Consider the following 13005-nt stretch of genomic DNA (forward strand, 5'->3'; position numbering starts at 1 on the left):
CTGCTGTAGTAGAGGTAGATGACTTCAATTATCTGTACATATCACAAAATTTAAAAGTAAGAAGGGACCTCAGCAACTACATAACAAAGGAATTTCTGCTATAACATTATCAGGCAAATGGTCACCAGGCCATTGCTTAAGAGGTCAGAAGAGGAGGAAAATACCACCTCCAGAGGTGTCCCATTCCACTTTTAATGAGTTCTAATTATAAGTTTTTTCCTGACCTTATTAAGTTTAAAGTAGCCTCTTTACAATGTAGATTAGAGATAAATATAAATTAGATTTAGAGAGAAAAGGAACCTCATATGCACTGTAGTACAACTCCATTTACAGATGAGGAACTGAGGCCCATAGATGTTGAGTTATTTAAGTGATTTGCATAAGTTAACAGATGTAGCATGTGGTTAAACTAGGGTTTGAAGCTACTACTCCTCACTCTGCCTTCTATGGCTACATAGAATAAATCAAATCCTCTTGCACATGACATCCCTTCAAATACTTGAAAATATCAATCACTTTCCCCCAAGTCTTCTCTTCTTCGTTGTCTTCGACCAACTGTCATATGCAAAGGACTCACAGTGAACGTTGTGCTCCCCTGGATGTTTCAGCTTAACAATGTCTTTAAAGAATGATGCTCTAAAACTTAACAACATCTGACTCCTAGTAAACTTGCAATCCAATTAAAAACCCCAGAATGTTTTCCAAATAAAATATTCTGTAGGATGTTATACTTGTGACACTGATTTTTTACACCTAAGTGCAACAATTTTCATTTACCTCTATTGAATTCCATCACATCATTTCAGTGTGTTCTAGCCTGTCAAGATCATTTAGGTCGTGGTTGTCATCCACTATGTTTATGTACATCCTCACACAGAGCAGTAGACCTGGATTCAAGAAGAGTTAAGCTCAAATCCAGCTTCCCACATCTGCTAGCTATGTGAACTTGGGCAAGTCGCTTAACCTGTTTGCCTCAGTTTCCTCAACTATAAAATGGGGGTTAAATAGAACTTACTTCTCAGGGTTGCTATTGGGGTCAAATAAGATATATATAGTAAGTAGTGATATAGGAAGTAATGATTATGAGTTTGGACAGATTTCAAGAGACAATGAAAGATAGATGAGTCTGGCATGCTGTGGTTCATAGTGGACCATATGGTTCATAGCATGTCAGACTCATCTATCTTTCATAGTCTCTTGAAATCTGTCCAAACTCATGATCATTACTTCCATGACACTATCCGTCTCATCCTCTGCCATTTCCTTTTACTTTTGTCTTCAATCTTTCCAACAACATGGATTTTTCTAAAGTGTTCCATCTTCTCATTATGTGGCAAAGAATTTAAGTTTTATCTGCAGTATTTGACCTTCCAATGAATAGTTTGAATTAATTTCTGTAAGTATTGACTAATTTGATCTCCTTGTTGTCCAAGGGAATTTCAAAAGTCTTCTACAGCATAACTCAAGAACATCAATTCTCAGCACTCTGTTTTCCTTCTAATCCAAGTAAAAACCCACACATTGATGCTGGAAAGATAATAGCTTTGACTGTATGGACCTTTGTTAGCCAGGTGATGTCTCTGCTTTTTAATATGCTGTCCAGATTTACCATTGCTTTTCTTCCAAGGAGAAAGCATCTTTTAATTTCATGGCTGAGGTTGCTGTCTACAATGATTGTTAAGCCCAAGAATATAAAATCTGACAGTGCTTTCATTTCTTTTCCCTCTATTTGCCAGGAAGTGATGGACCCATTGCCAAGATCTTAGGTTTTAGGTTGTTTTGTTTTTTTTAGATTTTTTGTTTTTTTGTTTTATGTTAAGCTTTAAATCAGTTTCTACACTCTTATTTGATCCCTATCAAAAGACTTCCTTATTTTTCTTCATTTCTTGCCATCAGAGTGGTATTGCCTGTATATCTGAGATTGCTGATATTTCTCTTGGCAACCATAAAAGCTTAAAATCATAATATTGCTGATGTATTAAATAAGAGCAATTGTTTGGTAATTTAAACATTGCTTGGTATTGCCCTTCTTTAGGGCTGAGACATAAACTGATCTTTTCTATCCAGTGGCTACTGCTGAGTTTTTCAAATTTGCTTTCATATTGAGTGCAGAACTTAAGCAGCACCATTTGTTTTTCAGGATTTTAAATAGCTCAACTGGAATTCTATCATTTCCACTAGCCTTAAGGTTAGTAATGCTTTCTAAGGGTTACCAGATTTCATTCTCCAGGTTGTCTGGCTTTAGATCAGTAACCACACCATTATGGTTATTGGTGATGTTAAGATTTTCCTTGTATAGTTCTGTGTATTATTGCCACCACTTTTTAGTTTCTTCTATTTCTGTAAAGTCCCTACCATATTTATCTTCAAGTACGCCCATTTTTGCAGGAAATGTTTCTTTGGTGTCTCTAATTTTCTTGAGATCTCTTGTCTTTCCCATTCTGTTGTCCTATTTCTTTACATTAATTATATAAGAAAAATTTCCTATTCTCTGGAATTCTGCATTCAGTTGAACTTATCTTTCAATTTCTCCTTTTTTTCCTCAGCTATTTGTAGAGCCTCATCAAACAGTAATTTTGCTTTCTTGTTCTTCTCTTTCTTTGGAATATTCTTTGTTGCTGCCTCCAGTACAGTGCTGCAAATCTCAGTCCATAGTTTTCCAGGTACTCTATGTGCCATATCAGATGCCTTATAATTTTATTTTTCAAACAATTCAGGAAGTTATAAGAGGAACTGCTATTCTGGGTGGTTCATACCCATAAAGAAGAATGGGATGTCAAGTATAAATGATGAACAGAGGAAAGCAAACAGTGATGGAGGAGAAAAACAAAAAAAAACAAAAAGCAGGTATATAGAGCAGGACTCATGAGGCAAAGACCTTGTGTCTTGAGTTTTTTTTTTCTTTTAATTTTGCTTGCTTTATTTTTCTAGACTACATCCCCTATAACAATTTGGGGCCCATAAATCTGCACTCATTGGGAGAGGATCCCAGGGTACTAGAGGAGCCATGAGTGGAAAATCCCTGAGTGTTGGAGGTTTTAGAAACAAAACCTCCAACACTCAGGGATTTTCCACTCATGGAAAAAAAAGCTCAGAAAAGAAGTAGGAAGACTATTTTGACTGCCTTACCTAAGCTTTACTGAAAGTACCACGCAGGAAGTAGGGAGAGGGGATGGTACAGAAGCAAAAAACAATAACTGGGTATTGAAATCTGATGTTGGTTTCCCCTTTGGGATGCATTCCATTTAACTGTATTATGGACCTTGCCAGTATGGTCACAGATAGAACTGGAAATCAGTGTTTTGGTTTATCTGCTTCCTTTTTTCCCTTTATTTGTTATTGCTCAGAAAAACTACATTGCTGTCTTTAATGCTTCCAAATTCTGGTGCTAAGATTCCTAGCACACTCCAAAAGCTGGAGTCAGAATTTTTTTTTGAGTCACTGAGAACTATATCCTCTCACTGTGTTGGGAAAACAGAAGGGTCATTTGATACTATTTGTGAGTCTGCAATTCCCTGTAAATTGCCTAGGTTCCTCTCCCAAGGTCCAAAGGGTCAATAGGAGAGAATTGGAATTGGATTAGTGATAAGGAAGTTGTCTGGTTTTCTGTGGGAATCTGTGGGAGAATGTATCCCTATATAAATAAAAAGAAACTACCTTCTCATCTTTTTCCATTCTGTTTAATTAACCAATTTGTCTTCTGGTTGGTCAAATAAAAGATATTTTAACCTTTCTTGTTTTTGTTGCATGAATCCTTGGGCAGACTAGTGAAGCCTATGGACCTTCTCAGTATAATTTTTTTTAATATACATATAGCAAAATAAAATTTAAAATTATATTGAAATATTATAAGGCTCAATGAAAAATATACTTCTTTGAAAAACAGAATTGGGCAAGTGAAAATTAGATTTTCATTTCAAGATATTATGAATGAAAACTGCCATTATATCATAAAACTAGAGGGTAAAATTGAAACTGAAAGAAGTTAATGACTCCAGAAAACATCAAGAAACAATAAATGAAAATAAAAATAGTGAAAAAATGAAGAAAATGTAAAATATCTCAGTGGAAAAGCAATTGAACTAGAAAACAGATCCAGGAGAGATCATTTAAGAATTATTGGATCACCTGAAAGTCAGGATCAAAAAAAGACTCTGGACATAATATTTATTTCAAGAAATTATAAAGGAAAACTGTCCTTATGTCTTAGAACCAGAGGGTAAAATTGAAAGAATTTACTGATCATCTCCTGAAAGCGATCCTAAAATGAAAACTCCCAGGCATGTTATAGCCAAATTTCAGAGCTCCCAGGTCAAGGTGAAAATATTGCAAAAGCAACCAAAAAGAAATAATTCAAATGATATGGAGTCACAGTCAGAATTATACAGGATTTAGCTTGAAATATGATATTCCAGAAGGCAAAACAGCTTAGATTATAACCATCAAGAATCACCTAACCATTGAAGCTGAACATAATCCTTTGCGGGGGGAGGGGGTGCAGAGAATCCATTAAAATGGAACACTTTTGAGCATTCCTGATGAAAAGACCACAGCTGAATAGAAAATCAGATTTTCAAATACAAGACTCAGGAGAAGAATAAAATGTGAATAGGAACAAGAAAAGATATGGTATCCAATAATATTAAGTTGTTTTGATCCTTATACAGGAATCTGATGGTTGAAACACTTAAGAATTTATCACAGTTAAGGGCAATTACAAGTATACATAAACAGAGGGCATGGGTCTAAATTAGTTTTGATGTAATGATATCCAAAAAACAAACAAAATTAGGGGTGTGAGAGAGTATTGTACTGGGAAAAGAAGGAGAGGAGAGGTAGCATGGGATAAATTATCCCACATGAAGAGGCACAAAAGACCTATTACCATGGAGGAAAAGATGGGGGGGGGAGTATCACTTGAACCTTAATATCATTGCAATTGATCCAAAGAGGGAATAACATACACCTTCATTTTTTTTTGCAATCAATATCAAATGTAATTTGCCTCTTAAAGGAATCTAAGGTTCCCAAGCTGATAAGGACAAAACAATATCCAAACAATGGAATACTGAAACCTTAATATTCTCAAAGATAATGGAGAATGTACCATTTTCATACATCCTGAATGTTTGTTGTGGTTTTTTCCAAAACAGTTATGAAAAAGGGTCATTTTATGAATAACACTATGAAAAGTAAAATGTGTAGCTGCCTTAAAAAATATTCAAAACACCATCTTCTCAGCAGTTTTATAAAAGCTTCATGGGAAACTAGGAATGTTTTCCTTTTTCCCATACAGAAACTTCAAATCATACTGGTTAACAGAAGCTATATTTTATAAAGGAACTATTCATGTCCTCTAGATACTCTGTCAAGTTCAGAGCTTCTATGTCCCTGGTAAAGGAGCCATGAGAAGTTCCCAAGATTCCAGTTCCAAACATAACAGGATTACTTTTGAATTTCAACTGTATGAAATTTATTTTTAAAGTTTTAAAAGTTTAATCTTCTACAAAAATTATTTAGACTTAGTGTTATAGAATCTATATTTAAAGTTGCAGAATCAACACAGAGTTCAAAGCGGAGGAAAGGGCTTTTGCTTGCTAATCACTCTCTTGCTAATCACCAGCTTGATGCTGATGAGGTACATATCCTTTAATGTGACCCATATATATGAGATTGACTAAAATGCACTGAACTTCATCAATAGCAATATCTTCAATTTGCATGAATTTTAAGGTAACTATAAAAGCTTCAAGAGAAAGCTGGTGTATTTTGAGTAATAAATATACTTTCTTAAAGAGATTTCTATAGGTGATGATCTCCAGCCTCTCAAGAATAAGGAAAATACCACAGAGAATAAAGAGGGTTTCATGTTTTGTCAGAGCTCCATTCAAGAGCAGATTTTCTTCATTCAAAACTTTGGTTACTCCCACACATTGCAGAAGATTATACTTTTTCAAAGGTTCAACTGTTGGCATATGATCCAACAGCATTTTTACTGGCAGTAGATATATCAGTATCACTCTTTCATTTTTCTGATTTGTATAGTGACAAGGCTCAAAGGTAAATGATAGATATTCTTTAGTTTGTTTAAAATTACTGTCAAATATCTCCTTGAAACCAACTTAGCACTTGTATGTAACTCTCTGTGCTGTGCTGTACTCATCATTTAGATTTGAGTTATCGATTGCTTTAATTAAAAGCTTACAAAAATGAAATGTATTGATCTTAAAATAAATTTCAAGTATTTCATTGACCAGAAAGCATTCCCCCCCATCTTCACCAGCACTAGTATCTCTAACACAGTCTTGGAAACAGCTCATCAGCAACTGAGCTGCTTTTTCCAACATATCCCCAACTTTACTTCCTTTTTTCACCAAATGTTGGTCAGCAGTATTTGCTAAACTTTGAAGGTCAAATGCTATACAGTGAATAATGAACAAAGCTCGTCTTCTTCTTTGCGGGCTTAAAATGCTTGCATGAGAGATTAAACTATCAGAGTCTGGCATTTGTATGTTTCAGTGAAATCATGGCTTCCCACTGCACAGGTACACCTTAAAAGAGCCGCAAACATTTCATCATTTGGAAGTTCTGAAAGTTGTTGGCACTTACCTTCTGGAGAGGGTAGCTGAAGGTGGGGATTAACAACATGAGGATGCTTAAAAGATGCCAACTCTGCACAAGATAACCCATCTCTGATATCAATTGCTTCATACACTTAAGGCAAATATTGGTTAATGGTGATGTGTGCCATAAAGGAGATGTCTCAGGGGACACAGGAAAGATTTCTAGGCCCAAATGAGGAAGGGAAGTGGGCAAGGAATAGAGAGAGGGAAACATCTGCAGCCCAAATCACTGGTTAGTAGACAAATACCCTCATTTGAGTATAGAAATATATCTTAAGGTATAGGAAAGTAGGAAGGGAAGGAGATAAGACAGGGGAAAAGACTGATAGAAGAGAGGATGGATGGGGGAGGTGATATCAGAAGGAAAACACTTGTGAGGAGAGAGAGACAGAGAAAGAGAAAGACAGAAAGGGGGGGAGAGAGAAAAAGAGAGGGAGAGAGAGAGAGAGAGAGAGAGAGAGAGAGAGAGAGAGAGAGAGAGAGAAACAGGGAGAGAGAGAGTAGGAAGGGGGAAATAGTAATCATCACTCTAAATGTAAATGGTTAAACTAACCCATAAAATAGAACCTGATATTAGGGTGAGTTAAAAACCAGAATCCTACAATATGTTGTTTATAAGAAACACATTTGATGTAGACAAACATACACAAGTAAAGGTAAAATCTATAACACTTCAGAGAAAGTTTAAACAAAAAGCAGGGGTATCAATCATGATCTCAGACAAAGTAAAAGCAAAAAAAAAAAATCTAATAAAAAGAATAAGGCGAGAAACTATATCTTGCTAAATGGTACCATAGACTATTAAGGAATATCAGTACTAAGCATACATGCACCAAATAGTATGGTATCCAAATTTTTAAAGATGTTAAATGAATTGCAGGAAAAAATAATAACCTTTAACCAAAAAATAAATAAATAAACAAGAAAGAAGTTAAGCAGGTGAATAGAAATTTAGAAACATTAGATATGATTAACATCTGGAGAAAAAATTTACCTTTTTTTCTGCAAAAATTGACCATTTGTTAGATCAGAAAAGTCTCACAATAAAATTCAGAAAAACAAAAATGTTAAATGCATTCTTTTCAGATCATAATACAATACAAACTACATTCATTAAAGGTCTGTGGAAAGATAGATTAAAAATTAATTGGAAACCAAATAATCTATTTATTCTATCTATTAGGAATCTATCTATTCCTAAAGAATGAGTGGGTCAAAGAACAAATCACAAAAACAATCAATAATTTCATTAAAGGGAATGACAACAATGAGACAATATACCAAAATTTATGGAATGTAGTCATAGCAGTCCTTAGAAGAAATGTTGTCTCTAAATGTTTACATCAATAAAATAGAGAAAAAAAGCAGATCAATGAATTGCACGTGGAATTGAAAAAAAGTAGAAAATAACACATTTTAAATTACCAATTAAACACCAAATTGGAAATCCTGAAAATCAAGGGAGATACTAATAAAATTGAAAGTAACAAAAGCATTAATGTAATAATTAAAAAAAAAAAAACATGGAAGCTGGTTTTAAGCGGGGAAGAATAAATAGATAAACCATTGGTTAATCTGATTTAAAAAGAAAAAAGAAAACCAAATTACTGTATCAAAAATGAAAAGGATCAATTCAACAACAATGAAAAGGAATTTGAAGCAATTATTAGGAGTTACTTTGCTCAATTATATGTCAATAAACCTGAAAATCTAAGCATTTTGGATAAATATGCACAAAAATACAAACTGAATAGATTAGCAGAAGAGGAAATGGAATATTTAAATACTTCATCTTAGAAAATGAAATTTAACAGTCCATCAATGAATTCCCTAAGAAAAAAATTCCTTTGGGCCAGGTGGAGTCAGAAATAAATGTTACCAAACATTTTAAGAAAATTTAATTCCAATACTATATAAACTATTTAGAAAAATAGGCAAAGAAAGAGTCCAATTAAATTTCTTTTGCACCAAATATGGTGTTGATACCTAAATAAAGAAGAACCAAAATAAAGAAATTTATAGACCAATTTCCCTAATGTATATTGACCTAAAATTTTTAGGTAAAAGATTAGCAATGAGATTACAACAGTATATCACAAAGATCATACCCTAAGACCAGGAGGGATTTATACCAGGAATGCAGGACTAGTTGAATTTTAGGAAATCTATCTGCATAACTGACCATATAAATAACAAAACCAACAGAAATTTTATGATTATCCCAGTAGATGCAGAAAAAGCTTTTGACCAAACAAAATATCCATTCTTATTAAAAACACTGGAGAGCACAGTAATAAATAGAGCTTTCCTTTAAATGATAAGTAGTATCTATTTAAAATCAGCAACCATTAAATGTAATGGGGATAAGCCAGAAGCCTTCCCAATAAGATCAGAGGTGAAGCAAGGGTGCCCATTACTATCTTGTTCAATATTGTCCTGGAAATGTTAGCCATAGCAGTAAGAGAAGAAAAGGAAATTGAAGGAATTGGAACAGGCCACAAGGAAACAAAACTATCAATCTTTGCAGATGATATGATGGTATACTTAGAGAATCCTAGAGAATCAGTTAAAAAACTAGTTGAGGTAATTAACAATTTTAGCTACAATAACAGGATATAAAAGAAGCCTATATAAATCATCAGCATTTCTATATATTACCATCCAAGTACAGCAGCAAGAGACACCTGTCAAGACAAAGACAAGAACTATATGAACACAATTATAAAACACTTTTCACACTAACAAAGCCAGATCCATGGTATGAGATGGTTGTTGTCCTCCATTCTCAAAGAGGATCAAAATGACATCAGTATGTCATAGTCGAGGTACGGTGTATCCGACTATGGCTGATCAGACCAATACAAGCTTGGGATGCTCATATCACAGGTTAAGCACAAATAATCCATGTGAACATTTAGGGTGGATTTTATAAATTTGGATTTCTAAATTTCTAAAATCTCACATTTCTTTTGACCTACTTCAATTCTATTTTGCTCAGAGAGCACAGTCCTATGTCAGTGTCTCCCATGTCATGCAATCAACTCCAAAGTTCTTAAGAGAGACCTTGAGAGTGACCTTGTATCGCTTCTTCTGACCACCATGTGAGTACTTGCCCTGTGTGAGTTCTCAAAAAAATAGTCTTTTATGCAAATGTATATTTGACATTTGAACAATGTGATTAGCCCATGGGAGCTGCATTCTGCGCAGTAGAGTTTGAATGCTTGGCAATTTAGTTCGAGAAAGGATTTCAGAGTCTCATATCTTATCCTGTCAGGTAATTTTCAGAATCTTCCTAAGACAATTCAAATGAAAGTGATTCAGTTTCCCAGCATGGCTGTGGTATACTGTCCAAGTTTCATAGGCATACAACAGTGTAGTTAGCACAATGACTCTGTGGACTTTCAGTCTGGTAATCAGTCTAATACCTCTTCTCTCCCATCAAAGTTTCCCAAACACTGAGCTAGTTCTAGCAATGCACATGTCAACTTCATTATCAATATACACATCCCTGGAAAGTATACTTCCAAGGTAAATGAACTTATCCACACTATTCAAAACCTTGCTGTAACTGATGATTCCACATAAGGATGATGTGATGCTGGCTGATACAGCACTTGTATTTTCTTGGTATAATTATTAGGCCAAAATTAGCACAAGCGGCAGAGAACCAATCCATACTTTGCTGCATCTCAGCTTCAGAGACTGCATTGAGTGCACAAGCAACAAACAAAAAATCATGCACCAACACTTCCTCCGTTATGGTCTTAGTTTGCAAGCTTTTCAAATTGAAGAATTTACCATTAATGTGATAGGTGATTGACAACATAGTTGAAAATATTATGCTAAAAAGCATAGGAGAAAGGATTCTGGGAAGACAGTGGATTAAGTAAAAAAATTTCAAGCTCTCTAGGTTTATTCCACAGACAAGACAGAATAGCACTTCAAGAATTTAGGGTGACAAAAATAAACAACAGGGAAGAACAGTGGCCCTCCTTGGATAACTGGAGAAAATCCAAAGAAAAATCTCAGGATAGAGGTTTGAGCCCTAGTGAAGTGTAAATACTTCCAGGTTATTTCTGCTTAAATAGTAAAGAATGAGCCCTGGGGGCAGCTAGATTGTGAGATAGCCTAGATATCAATCATAGGAATTTTCTCCTCCCAAAGTGTTGGGAGTAAGGCATCTGAGTGGGGGAAGATTGAGAAAGCCTCTACTGATAAAGGATGCTAGGCCCATCTGTGCTGCCAAGATGAGGTCCTGAGCAAGAAGGAGCTAGCACATGCTCAATGAGTGCAGAAGCAGTAGGGAGGAGATGCTGCTGCTGGGGGCATTTACAAAAGACTTGAGTTCTTGGTCTTATTTCTAGGCCCAAAGGGAGAACTGAAGTTTGTAGCCACCAGAAGGTTCTCAGGAAACTAGAGCATTCCCAGTATAGTGTTCCAGAGGACTTGGTCTGTGGCTTGGAGGGGGAAAGGGACACAGAGGTTGCACCCAAGACAAAGCTCAAAAAATAATAGCCAGAAGGACCTGGGTTCAGAGGCACCATCCCGTATACCCCAGGATTAGTATAGACATTTACTGGGGTGATGCTGGATTAGTGAAATTAGTATGTATTGTGATGAGGTGAACTAGCATCCTCTTCCTCTTCTCACCTTCCCTCCCCTCCCCTCCTCTCCTTTCCTCTCCCCTGTACTGTTCTTTCCCAAAACCTTAAACCTACTGTACTCTGAAACTTGGACTCCATTGGGGGCCTACCTGAGGGCTCCTCTAGACACTCCTAGCTTGAGAGTGTTTATCAATAGTAACTGTTGCTGTTTCCCACCCAGCCTGATGTCTTTTTTTCTTGACCTCATTAAAGGAGCCATGCTCTGGCTACTTCTTAAACAGGCCTATTCAATGAATGGGCATTGCTTCACCCTAAGGGAATGCCTACAAAGACCTTGGCCTAAAGGGCCCAAGGTCTCCCAGTGCGTCTAGGGTTACCTCCAGTCATCCTGAGGAATATCAGGTCTCTGGATCCAGATGGCTCTGGAGGAGAAGTGAGGCTGGTGACCTGCCCAGTCCTCCCTCACTCAAAACAAAGTCAAGTGCAAGTCATGTCATCATTTCTCTGATGGCATGGTCTTATTTGGCAATGAAGGATGAATACACAAGAGAGTAAGAAATAATAAAACAAAATACAAAGAATGAAAACAATAGAAGACAATGTGAAACATAAGGAAAACAACTGATCTGGAGAACAAATGAAGAAGAGGAAACATAAAAGTATTCAGACTATCAGAAAGCTATGATTAAAAAAAAAAGAATCTTTATATTATAAGAAATAATCAAAGAAAATTGTCCTTAAGTGTTAGAACAACAGGGGAAAGAAGAAATAAAAAAAAAAATCCACTGATCATCACCTGAAAGAGATCCTTGGAGGAAAAACAACAGGAATTATTACAGCCAAATTCTGAAAACCCAAGACTAAGGAGAAAATATTGTGAGCAACAAGGAAAAAACAATTCAAATATTGTGGAGCCATCACTGGAATTACACAAGACCTACCAACAGCTATACACAAAGACTATATGTCTTGGAACATTACATATTGAAGAGCAAAAGAACTGGGGTTGTGGCTGAAAATACCCAGCAAAGTTAAGTACAATCCTGAACAAAAAAACAAAATGGGCATTCAATGAACTGACAGACTTTCAGGATTTTATTGCAAAAAGACCAGAACTTAATAGAAAATTTGACATAAAAAATCCAAGAGAAATATAAGGTAAACACCAGAGACTAATTACAATGGACTCAATAAGAATGAAATATTTATTTTTATATGTAGAAATGTAAATAATATGTCTAAGATTGTCATTAGTAATTGAGTAGTTTGAAAGAGTAGGGCAGAGTTGATTAGGATGTGATTTTAAAAAGGAAAATGATGTTAGGAAAAGATAAAAAGGGTAATTATCTCATACAGGTTGTGTTTGTCCTTCATTCTCAAAGAGGACCATGATATCAGGGAGATGATGACATGACTTGCAATGGAAAGTGAGGCAGGTGGCAGTCCTCCCTCACTCAATTCAAAGTCAACTACAAGTCATATCATAATCTCCCTGATGTCTTGGTCCTCTTCCAGAATAAAGGACAAACAACCTGTGAGTAGTCCAAGCTGAATGGGTACCCAGCTGGCCAGTTCCAGTTGGGTAACTCAGCTTATCTCTCCTCTCATCTCTTCTTCCCTTACCTGAGGGTGTTTTGCCTCTTCTGAGGAAAGTAAATTTTGATGGCAGAAAGCTGCCTAGCTATCTTGTGGTTTACTGGTTAAATTTATTTCTCAAAGACCAAGCCTTAAACTTAAATCACTTTGGAGCTCATATATTGGACAACAGGTCTCTGCCC

General features: G+C 35.7%; 1 pseudogene; it reads right to left on the reverse strand.

The window, feature by feature from the left end:
* Positions 1 to 5569: 5569 nt before the first annotated feature.
* LOC140524037 (PCI domain-containing protein 2 pseudogene) lies at positions 5570 to 6751 on the reverse strand (annotated as a pseudogene).
* Positions 6752 to 13005: the final 6254 nt, after the last annotated feature.

The sequence above is a fragment of the Notamacropus eugenii genome, chromosome 2 (genome assembly GCF_028372415.1).
Source record: "Notamacropus eugenii isolate mMacEug1 chromosome 2, mMacEug1.pri_v2, whole genome shotgun sequence".
NCBI lineage: Eukaryota > Metazoa > Chordata > Mammalia > Diprotodontia > Macropodidae > Notamacropus > Notamacropus eugenii.